Genomic DNA, 11,981 nt, shown 5'->3' with positions numbered 1-11,981 from the left:
CCGGCCGCCGGACCGCACCATCCCCGCCGGGGGGGCCCCCTGCCCGCCGGGCCGGCTGCCGGGCGCCGGGCTCGCTCTCCGCCGCGGCTGCGCTCCCTCGCCGGCTCCCCCCGCCGCGCCGCCCGCTCGCTCGCTCCCGCTGCCTCCTCCTGCTCCTCCTCCGGCAGCGGCAGCGCGGCGCTCCCGCCGCCGCCTCCTCCTCCTTCCCCCCCCGCGCTCCCGCTGCTCCGCCGGCCCGGCCGCGCTCGCTCGCTCGCTCGCCCCCCCCTCCCCTTCCCTTTTCCCTTCCCTTGCCCGCGCCTCGCGGGGGGGGTGTGGGAAACGGGGAGACGGGAGAATTGGGGTGGGGGTGGGAAATGGGATGAGAATTAAGATTGTGAAACAGTGGGAGACAGACAATGGGGGGTTGTAATACAACAGGAGGCTCCGAGAATCTTATTGGGGGGCTGTGAGGATCATTACAGGGGCTTTGAAAATTGTAGTGGGGCTGTGAGAGTTGCAGTGAGGGGCTCTGAGAGATGTAACAGGCTCTGCAAGAATTGTAATGAGGGGCTGTGAGAAGTGTATGGGGGCACTGGGAGTCTTGATGGGGCTGTGAGACTCAGTGCTGGGCTGGGGGAGTTGGAACGGGGAGCTGTGAGAGACAGAACGAGTTGCACTGCAAGGGCAGGGTCCTGCTGGCACGGCTCAAAGGGGCTTCACCCAGCCAGGGGCCCCTGCTGACCCCCAAATCTACAGCTCCCCCTAATCCCATAAGGATTCCAAAATCCTGGGGCACAAGCTACCTTCATCCCCAGGTGAGCACACACCCAGCTGTGGCCACTGGGCCGACAGGTAAAAAGTGAATTGAGGTGATGGCAGGGAGGGCCCCTGCTGCCCTGGCTCCGGTGTCTGATGGCCCCAAAGGCCAGAGCAGCAGGAACCTAGAGTGGGGCTGCAGGGGGATCCCCAAACCCCCTCAGCCGCTCCACGTGCTCCCCTCCGCTGACACCCTGCGACACTCCCTCCACCGAAGCAGGGTGTCCCAAGTTGTACTTCCTCCAACAGAACAGAGACCAGGCTGCCCTGAAAACCACACAGGAGAAACTCCCACTGTGGGAAGGATTCACCTCCCGCTCCCCCACGGGGGCTGGCACAGCTCCCTAATTAACGTGGGGTGAAGAAATTGCCCGTTGCCAATATCACCCGTCTCTAGTTGCCTGACATGTCACACCAGCTCTGCAACGTACAACTAGACATTTTTTAACCCACAAGATCTTCTTTTCCACCAAAACATGCCATTGCACTGATAAGACACCTATTTCTATGTCCCAAAATGAAAATCAGATCCCATTGTGAGACTCTCAGCAGCTTGAGGTCAGGATAAAACACACACCCACAGCCACGAGTGGTGGTGTTTAAAGCCTTCACTGCTTCTGCCACAGAGCAAACCGATATTTCAGTATTTTCCATGGCCAAAGTCTCCTGATGACGTTTTGGTATTGATCAAACCCATGTTTTATTTGTCAGAGCTGCCTTTTGCCACCCAATCCAGGTGGGACACCGTAACCTTCCGGCAACAAGTCCACCTCGCTACTGGTCAAAGTCACTGAGCTGTAGTGGCTTAACAAACATGCAAATCTCCCGATTTAATCACGTCTCTGACGCACATGGACTCGATCCGTGGTGGCCCCGAGCCTTATCCTCGACTCCAGTGGCTGCAAGCCCATCCTTTGGCAGCCCCGTGCCTCAGTTTCCCCAGTGATGATGGGCTCTGCCAAACTGGGATCTACTGATTAATTAAAAACCCCAACAACTCCTTGCACGCAAACCATCTATTATTCAAAACGTGCGATGGAGCCACGTGTGCACAAGAAAATGTGCTGCCAACACGCTCCACCGGTGCTTCCAGTGTGGAACTGGGCTCAGCTTTCCATTTTTTTACCTGGTGGGAAGCCCAAGGAGCAGTTTGTACGTGTCTCTACCTTTAAGGGGCTCTGCATTTCAGAGAGGAAAAACCCAAACCAAAACCACCAAAAAAATCAAACGGCTTTTCCATGACAAATTCTCCCTCTGATGGAGTGCACTTGCTGCAACTGTAATTCCAACTGTTCATTCTCCCTGCTGGGGTGGCATCTCCGAGGGACACGAGGCAACCACACCAGCTCCCAGGTCCTTCCAGGGAATCTCACATGGAGTCACTGCTGTCACCCGGCCACCTCACAGGACATGCAGGCACTGGGAGCTGTCACAAACAAAGCCATCGACTCTGTTGACAGGAGAGGGTTGAGACGAGTGCCAGGAGGGCTCCATTTACACAACAGCCAGCTGGAAGAGCAGCACAAAGCTCGGCTGGTGACGCAAAACAAAGCTCCGGACCGTGGTGATGGTCTTCAAATGCTTTGCAGGGAAGCTGTTCCTAGTTGCAGCTGCATCAGTGATGCTGCTGTAACCAGATCCTCCCAGCTCAGTCGAGGATTTTAAAGAACACAGACCCAGGCTGGAGTGCAGAGCAGGTATAACCCTCCCCTCAGCAGGCCAGAGGGGCTGTGACGAAGGATCAGCACCAGCCTTGCATCTGCAGAACAGACACACATTTGTTCCAGCCCAGTGTCCTGCCATGAGCGACAGCGTGAGGAGCACCCAGGGGGAGACATGGCTGCACTGCCCTGCGTGCTGCCCTTCCCAGGGGCCAGACAGCTGAGCACAAGGGGACTTGAGCTGTTCTCCATGACCCTCGGCCTTTGGGATACACACTGCAAAAAACAATTTAAATTACTCCTGGGAGGGTGTAGCTGAGAGCCTGGCTATCTCCGGACAACTCAGCCAGCCCCACAGTTAAAACATTTGGATGTTTCTTATCAGTGCTTGGAGAGGATTAAAGTGCCAGGCCATTTATTAGCGAGGGAGCAGGTTATAAACCTATCTCAGCTTGAGCACCACGTTCATGTCAGGAAAAGCAAGGCAAGAACAGGACAGATCAAAAGAGAGCCATTAAAGGCGTGAGAAAATGGGGCTGCCATATAAGGAGCTAATAAAGTTAGCAGCTCTCCAGTTTGAAGGAAAAAAAAAAGTGCAGGAGAAGCGGAAAACATCCTTGGGGTCCACACAGCAGCCTCTCTTTGAGGAGGATAAACCAATAAATAAAAGTGGGCAGACACAATGCTTCAAAAGGCAGGTTTATCCATTTTGAACACGGCGCCTTTCCCGAGCGGCGGAGCTGCCACGCATCGCTGAGACTGCTCACCAAACATTTCAAACAGCAAAGATTAGATACTGAACAAGGACAGCAACCAGGACTTGTTGGCTCAGACTACAACTTCCTACCCTCAGGTCTGGGTCAGCAACATCTCTGTGTGGTGTGCTGGGAAAGGGGGACATTACACCTCTCCCTGGCTACGTCAGCTGGAATTCACGGGGATCTGGGCAGGAACACGAGGGTTCTCCCCACCACCAGTGCACAGCCAGTTCCTTTGCTTTCTGTACAAAACCAGGAGGTTTCCCAGCAAAGAGCCCCAAGAAACACTCAGTGTTCCTTTCTTTGAGCCAGCCAGCTCCAGCCACCATCTTGTCAGGATAAAATGTATTTACATGTCTTCCTTGCTTATTGATAGTATTTATTAAAAGAACACTATGACAGCTGAATATCAAATTCCCAGCTAGGCTTTTATCTCCTTTTTAAGCCAGCCTGAATTATTGGCCTAATTTTATAGCTTACCCATTCTGCTTTATGCTCGTTTTCTCCAAGAAAGAATTGGTGCTGTTTGATATTTAGGCCCATTTGTTGCTAAGACAGAGGCTATGGGCTTAGGGGCTGAAAATACTTGGAGCACAGAGCCGGGTTCTGGGGCCTTAATCAACACAAAGCACAGGATTTATATTAATAAACTCTTGATTTCGGTTCTTTTTGAGGGTTAGTGCTCCAAATCTTCCTGATGAGATGACTCAGTGCAGAAAATTCCCTTCACGTTTTTGAAATGCAACATTTAGTAATTTATTTTCTGTTGCTCTTCCCTGTGGTGTTCTTACCCACAGCACCAGGGAGAGGAGCTGCCACAAAATGCCACCATTTTAGTCAGTGTCTTAACAGCAGCCACATCCCACAGCCCAGTATACAGGGGGCCCTGGACCTCAGTTGATACTGAACACACTTTTATGTCTATATAAAAGCACATTTCTGTTTTTAAAATTCCTTCTACAAAGAACCAGAGGTTTCTTCAGCAGAACCCAGAGTGATGGTTAAGCCACACAACCAAAGCTTACATGCCAACATAGGACTGCAAAAGAGTTTACTCTTGCTCATGGTGTGGTAGATATATTAGAAAGAACACCCTTTTTTAGCCTGTTGTTGGGGAAAAAGAAATCACAGGAATATTACAAGAATCACAGGAATACCACAGTGCCAACTTCTGCCTGACTTCCCCTTGCCCCCAGACTCCTGTACAACTACATGCTAGAGAGCTGTGTCTGCTCACTTCACAAGGATTCTCCCCAAGCACAGGGCTTTCATCACTAGACAGGACTAAAGCCTTCCAGGCTGCAAAAGATTGCATTTTAAGGGAAAACCAAAGATAACAAAAATAAAAAAAGACAGTTCCATGTGATTTGATACCCAAATAGAACAACTGTAAAGGATATAGGTGCCCTAGGACTGGTCACTGAATCACTGAATCCTATACTTTGCCATTTTTAACACCTAATTGGTATATTAACTCTATACCCAGATGTGATGTTTACCTGTGTGCAATGCCCAAGAGAAAAAAAAATCTCAGAAGTTACACTGGAAATGTTACAGGACAAGGCTTTAGCACAAGCCCCACAGTCCAAACCTGCAAGCTACAGGCTGCTCTTCCCACATTCCGCATTGGATTGAGCAGCACACCCAGCACAAAATAAACTCCGAGCCACCACTATCTGAGCTTTGGTTTCATCAAACACCATTTTGATACCACAGCAACGTGAGGGTGTTTAAATGAAGAGGAGTGAGCCCATGTCTGTGGAATTACCACTCCTTCACTCCAGAGAAAGCACAAAGAGAAATATTTGTGCATCAACACCTGCTGCGTTCTAAAGCCTCTCCTCCAACACAGCATGGGAGAAGTTCCTCATCTGCCTTTGGCTTTTATTTTCACCTCTGCAGATCTCACTGTGCAGCTTTTTAACTCCTTGGGCTAAGAGCAAAGCTTGAAAGACTGTGGTTTTCTCCTGAACAGAGGAGGAGTGGAGGTTTGTATCGCTTTTTGGCACTGGAAATTCAGGTTTTGTTTAGCTTGGAAATATCATGGATGTAGCTCGACTTCAGGGTGGTAAAAGTTCAGCGCTCACAAGGCAATTCTCGGTCGTTTATCCTAAACTGCCAAAGGAAAGTAATTTAGAGTCCCACAGGGTGTGCCAGCCTGAAAAATGTGGAATCATCCCAAGAGGCAGCTTCTTGCTCCTCCGAACCTCTCTGCCAGCAAAGGCCTATGAAGAGTACAAGGTGTATCTCCAAACCAACACAGCCCTAACGAGGGAATAAAATCCAAATCCCTGTCCACACTGCCTTATTCCAAACAAGGCTCTAGGCACACTTTTCACACATCTACCACAGGGAGCAGGGCATGAAATCTGGCCTGGCCACTTCATCCCCACCCTGTGCTTAATTTCGGCTAAAAACAAAAATAAAGCCGTAGCTGTGCTAGAAATCCCTGCAGCAACCAGTCAGTGAAATAATTTCTCCTAAGGGGTTTCTCCAGGGCCGGGTCAGCCAGCGGCATCCATGGAATCCTGATGCGATATCCTCATTAAGAGTGGCTAACGACCCCCAGCACTCCCTGTGCACTAATGACTGCGGGAAGCTGCGCCTCCAAGCCATGTGTGACCTGGCAGAGACCAGCACCAGGTCTCTGGTTATTACCTTTGCAACACAACAAAAGGAAGGACACCCAAGTAAGGAAGCGTTTCCCTTCTTCCTGGCGAGTGAGCAGGACTCTGAGGAATGGAGTAATGAACCAGCTGCATCTCACAGGAGCAAGTTCACAGAGAAAAAAAATGTAATTCAAGGGGACCCTTGATCTTCATCAACACCATTTAAGATGTTCAACACTCCCTCTGACTTTCACTGCCTTTGCCTGAGCAAAATTAGGAGGAATAGACTATCCCACATAGGTCTGTGGGCTTGGAGGGAAAGGGGCCTCACAGTTTTGCTCCCTGGAGGCACCCGCTCTCCCCACCCCTTTTGTGTGTATTTTTTTTAACGTGCCACACATCAGCACAATGCTGACAAGGGCTTTGTATGTTTTCTGCCTATGCAGCAGTTCAAGACACACAACTCTGGATTTTTTGAAAGGGAAAGGGGGAGGGAGCTGCCCTTTGCTGTACTGTTTAATTGCACTGCTTGCTCTTCTGCATGACCACAGGGAAGGGAAAAAGCACCAAGGTTTAAAAACAGAACCATTTTTAGTAGCCAAAAGGGTCAAACTCAGTCTTCTCACGAGATACAGTGGAGCTCACAATAAAATCTACCAGAGACAAGAAAAAAATTATAAATCACCAGGGTTTCTTCTCTGGATTTGGATGTGACCCCAGAAAAACAGCTCATCCATCCTCGCTTGCTGCTGTTACCGTCTCCACATTTGCACACCTGCCAATGCAGATTCCAGCACTGAGAAAAAAAAAGGAGGGAAAGGTCTGGAAAGCTGGACTGTCGGTTTTTCCACCTGCCAGGAGCAGCTCAACGAAGCCCGGGTGGCTGAGCTCCAAGGAGCAGCGAGCAGAGCACGTTACCAGCCTTCTGGAGTTCCCATCTCACACGCACATGCGTGATTCCGACAGCGCTGGCAAACAGCTTCCTTCAAAAATAAGGATGACTAATCCACAGCAGCGCCGCTTTATTTATTTATTTTAAAGGCCACAAGGCAGAGCTTTTTCCAGAAGCATCAGCCTTTGTGAACCAGCAAGCAGTGGGAAAGGGAAGCCCTGGGACCCACTCATGCTCTGCCGGCAGAGGTAATCACAGGAACACTGTGGGTTTGTGTGGCCCGTGTGTGACACACGCAGACGTGGCTGGAGCCTCGTCATGGATCCCTCATGCTTCTGGCAAGGCCAGATCCCGCTGCCTGGGTGACTCCCGGATCCCTGCATGGTTTCTAGGGATCTGCTGTGGAGAGGGGCTACATAAACAATACATTGTTTCCCTTGGAAAAACAAACAAACAAACCAGAGGAAAAAAATAAGGCATGAAACAGCTTTAACCCATAAGTGCAGCAACCCCCTGGGCGCTGGAAAAAAACAGGATGCAGGGATGTGGGACCAAAGCAGAGCACCTGAATCGCTCGGTGGGCCCAGTCCCCCCAGCAAGGTCACTCTGGCTCGCAGGGACACACATCAGTACTCCAGTGCAAGGCTGTGCTGGAACTGCAATGGATGCAGCGCTGCAGGAGGTCACTTAGGGACTGCAAAAAGGGAATGGATTAAAAAAAAAAAAAATTCAAAAAATCCATCAGCAGATGTTTACTGACATGCAGCAAATCCATAGCTCGGCTCTGGAAAGCTGCATGGCTGGGGGGATAACAGCCCAGTTCCCAGGACGCAGCAAACACTCTGCATCTACAGATTTAGGTTACAGCTTTTAGCCAGCCCCACACCCCAACCCCACCCCACCCCACTCACCACCCCCCACAAAAAAAAGAAAAAAAAAAAAAAAAAAAAAAAAAAAACCAAACCCAAACCAAATTTGTCATCTTTTTAAGCACTCAGAAATTGAGGTTTGCCACCGAGGTGATTTTGGGTGGTGGCACCATTAAATACTTACCCACCTCACAGCCAAGGGCTGCACAATCTGAAATTTGTGAGTGTTTGCAAATGGTTTGGAAAGCTTTCCAAGGAAGGTGCTGTACGATTGTAAATCCTTCCCGTTATTAATAAAAGGGAGCTATTGTTCCAGCTCTAATCAAGCCTTGTCTCCAGCTGGGCAATTTTAAAATGCAATTCAAAACACACACAGGAAAAAAAAAAAGATCATGAGGAAGCTTCGGGAAAAAAAAAAACCAAAACAAAACAACAAAACCAAAACAAAACAGTGAAGGAGAAATGGGAGGGGGGAAGGAAAATAAAAAATAATACTCCTTCTATTTAAAATGAATTCCGAGCAGGAGCACGCTGGGGCGGGGAGGGGAATCCCCTCTCCCACCGCCTGGGAAAGGTCACTTATGCCATCGGTGCCATGGCCACGCCGGAATAGAGCTGCGGCGCTGCCAGCCCTGCCTCATCCATCTCCATCAGCGACAGCTCTGCTTTCCATTTATTTAGAGGGAAGAAAAGGAAAAAAAAAAAAAAAGGAAAAAAAAAAAAAGCCAAACCAAAAAAACCCACAAACCCCTCCAAGTTGCAAACACCTCCCAGCGCTCTGTTTTCAAGGCTGGGGAATGGAGCAAGGGGGAGCGGCTTGGAATGAGGCTCCCAGCCAGGGAGAGGTGGCGCATCCTCCGCATCCTCCTCCTCCTGCCCGGCGCTGCGGCAAAGGCGCCGCAGTGGGGGCTCCCCGCCCCCGTGGAAACTTCTGGAACAAGCAGCCAAGCTGGAGAGAGGAGAGAAACCTTTATACCCGCAGAGGGGAGAGGAAAAAAAACCCCAAACCCATGTAATAAAACGGAGAGGATTGCACAAGGCCCGGGAAAAATAAGAGATCTCTGTAAAAGTGAAGCCCCCGAGCGGCTCCGGCAGCCCCGGCTCGGGGGGTGGTGCAGCCGCCTCGGCTCGAAACAAAACGCCCCAACAAAGCGTATTTAAAAACAAAAAGAGAGGAAAAAAATGGTGGTGTTTGTAGCGCGAGATGGTGGGATAAAGGAGCTGATCCCTCCTCCTGGATCTACAGCAAAGCCGGCCATTGCAGTTCCATTTATCCTTTTTTTTTGTGCAATGAATTGTCTGATCCGGACTGTTGGGTGGCATTTGCAGCTTCACTTACTGCGGTTTGGTTCTGTTGTGCTTTTTTTCCTTTTTGTTTCTTTTTCATTGTTTGTTTTGGTTTTGGGTTTTTTTTCTGGGTGTATTTTTTTCCTCTTTTTCATTAAAAAATAATCCTTCCCAAATCTCCCAAGGAAAATCTACATCTCTGTGGAACAAATAAAACATTCAGGCACAAACTTCCATCATGGACTGTAAAAAAAGAGATGGGTTGGTTTTTGTTATTTTTTCCTTTTTTTATTTTTGATGGCATTTTTTTCTCCTGCTTTTAGGACACATTGTAGTAGGAAACCAATGGAGGAAAACAAAGGTAATATATATATATCTATAAAATCAAAGATATATTATTAGGCCAAAGTTATAGTGATTATATATAATTAAATTATAGTTTTTAGGTGTGTGGGCTTATTTTATATTTTAAATAGTCCCTGGGAAAAGGTCATTTATTGAAAAATTTGAAATATATAACAGTATTTACATATTTATATTTAATAAATATATGCAAGTATTTCTGTATCCGTAGAAATAAAAAAGCATCTGTATGGGCCTAAATCTGCAATTCTATGGGAAAAAAGCATTATTTTTAGATACGCAGCTTTTAAGAATTAAGAGGCAATGTTATAGCCTGTAACAACATTCTGATGCAGGAAAAAAGGGTAAGGCAACATTAAAAGAATATTTAAAACAACAAAAAAACCCCAAAACAAAACAAAAAAAAAGCATAGTACCTTGGCTACAGCCTCCAACAACGAGCGTGTGGATGTTACAGGATTTGTTTTTGGTTTTTTTTAACGGTATTACCACGTCTGATCACACCAATATATGATTTTAATTAAGCGAATGGCGGGTGAGCTGTCGTGGGGAGCAGGCAAGCAGCGATGGCTTCTTCCCATACCACTACGGCTCCGATGATAAATCAATCCTCGTGCGTTTGGGACTTTTTTATTTTTGTGTTGGTTTTTTTTTTTTTCCTTTAAGTACTTTTGGGGATTTTCCATGCCGTGAAGAGACCGGGAGATGTCGGCTTCAACCCCTGCGAAGGAGAAAAGCGGTGGAAAAGCAAAGAATTAGGCATAAAACTACCCACCTTGGGGGTGCGTGTGGTGATGATGAAGGGAGGGGTGGGGGGCATGTGGAAAGCGCAATTCAGGGCCAAAACCCCTCAGCTGTGAGGGAAAAAAATAACATTTCAGGGGTATAACTGGGGGAGTGGGGGAGCTGAGGTGAAGGGAGAAACCGGAGACTCCGCCATGGCTGAAAGAAAATGCGCATTTCTGGCCATTTTCACATCCTTTCGCAAAGGCGGCGTGGAGAAAAGGGCAGGAGGGAGGGGGAATAAGAAGAAGGTCAGGTTTCACCCGCAGCGCTTTCGCCCCCCGCCCGGAGGGGATTCCCACAGGATCAGAGCCCTTCGCTGCGCTCATGCCGCTCCTCGCCCGTCCTTCCCCCCGCTCTCCGCCCGCCGCCATTTTGTCGCCTCAGAGCCGCTCCCGCGGCCCCGCCGGGCGGCCATTTTGTGAAGCGAGCGCGGGGGGGCCGCGCCTGAGGGGCAGCCCCGGCCGGAGCCACCTTTTGTCGCCCCAAACCCTCCTTTTCCTCCTCATTCTGTCTTTTTTCTTCAGGAGTTTGTCTTTTTCCTCACGAAACACTTCGTGCTTAACTTCCCGCCTAGAGCCTCATTGCTTCAGCAAACAAACAAAAAACTACCATACTCAGAGGAAGCAATCCAATAAATGAGATTAAAGCGTATTCCCCAGTTTGGCTGTGAGGAAAAGTTTAGCAGCACGGAGAATTAAGGTATATATTATTATATACATATTTATTCCCCATCCTTCTCCACTTTTTCCCCCCCAGTGATAAATCCCTGAGGTCAATAATCCACCTTGACAAAGAGGATAACCTCTTCAAAAAAATATCCGTGTTTTTATTTCAATAAAACTCCTCACTCACGCTGCTTTATGGGACATTCTATCAAAATAAAGATGTTACTTAAACCACTTGAAGCCAAATCTGGGTGAAAATTGGTAATTTTCAGGAAATAGGGATGCAGGATGCTATAATCCCTGATATGATGAAGGAAATCTGGGATATGAAATAGCAAAACCCTGCTTGCAGGTGTGTGCTGTGCGTGTGTTCACAGAAATAGGGTGGGTTGGGCTTTTTATCCTTTATTTTATAAAGAAGCCAGCATAGCACTCGCAGCCTGGTAACGCGCTTGCGCACTCGCCTCATCCCTTTCTCCTCATGCTATCAAAATCAATGTGTTTTAAAACTACATTGTGGCAGTGGGTGGTTCAGTTTTGCCAGGAAAATTGGGGATAAATGAGAATATTAGCATACAGCCTTTTTTTTTTTTTTTAATATATATTTCACCTGTGCTGCATGACCTGGAGAAATCCTCGCTTGGGCTGTTCATTTTATAATCCCTGCTGGTTTTTGCCTCTCCCAGAATCAGCAGTATCAGACCACTTTTCATGGAAGAGATATAATTTTTTTTTTAGGCTGTGTCAAAGGAACATGCAGAAAATAGGTCTGAACGCTCTGTGGGGAAGAACAATACTGCAGGGAGCTGGCTGGGATGTGACTGCTGTTAACCTGGGATCCAAAAGAAAAAAAAAAACCCCAGTTTTCCTACAGCTCTTTCTATCTTATTTCAGAAATCCATCACCAGCACCCAACCTTGCTCCCAGCACCTTTTTGAGCCCCTTTGTCATCCCAGTTTCCTTGCACCACACTACAAATCTTCCATTTCCAAATAAACCTGCAAAAAGGTTGGTGTTTTTTTCCATGAAGCAACACTTTAACCACTGTTTTAAAACCACTGTGCCTGGCAGCTCCTTCTTCAATTTAAAACCTCTTTTTAAAAACCAGGCAGTCCTTTGAGTCGTAAAAAGATAACCTTTAGGCTTTTTTTATGGGACACATGGTTGTATTCCTGGGAGCAAGTTGGCCTCGCAGCAGAGCAAGAGATCGGATGCCTTTGCTGGGAAAGCCCAAGGAAATTTTATCCGCGGGCCGCACCCAGCCTGAAGTGAGGAAATATTTGCATTTGCTGC

At 48.2% G+C, this 11,981-nt stretch overlaps 1 long non-coding RNA gene across 4 annotated transcripts; it reads right to left on the bottom strand.

Moving 5' to 3' along the window:
• Positions 1-6,831: 6,831 nt before the first annotated feature.
• On the bottom strand, positions 6,832-10,717 carry LOC121351412. Of its 4 annotated transcripts, XR_005954793.1 has the most exons (6): positions 10,284-10,717; positions 9,654-9,958; positions 8,336-9,117; positions 7,772-7,926; positions 7,284-7,412; positions 6,832-7,154 (listed from the first exon to the last, which is right to left on the bottom strand). It is a non-coding gene; the product is annotated as an uncharacterized LOC121351412 (long non-coding RNA). The 4 variants fall into 4 exon arrangements; XR_005954790.1 differs by having other exon boundaries at positions 7,772-9,117; XR_005954792.1 differs by having other exon boundaries at positions 7,776-9,117.
• Between the last annotated feature and the right edge of the window lie 1,264 nt (positions 10,718-11,981).

This window comes from Pyrgilauda ruficollis, unplaced genomic scaffold (genome assembly GCF_017590135.1).
Source record: "Pyrgilauda ruficollis isolate IOZ18807 unplaced genomic scaffold, ASM1759013v1 scaffold165, whole genome shotgun sequence".
Taxonomy (NCBI): domain Eukaryota; kingdom Metazoa; phylum Chordata; class Aves; order Passeriformes; family Passeridae; genus Pyrgilauda; species Pyrgilauda ruficollis.
The sequence above is the reverse complement of the archived record's forward strand: the minus strand, read 5'-3'. Positions and strand labels throughout refer to the sequence as shown.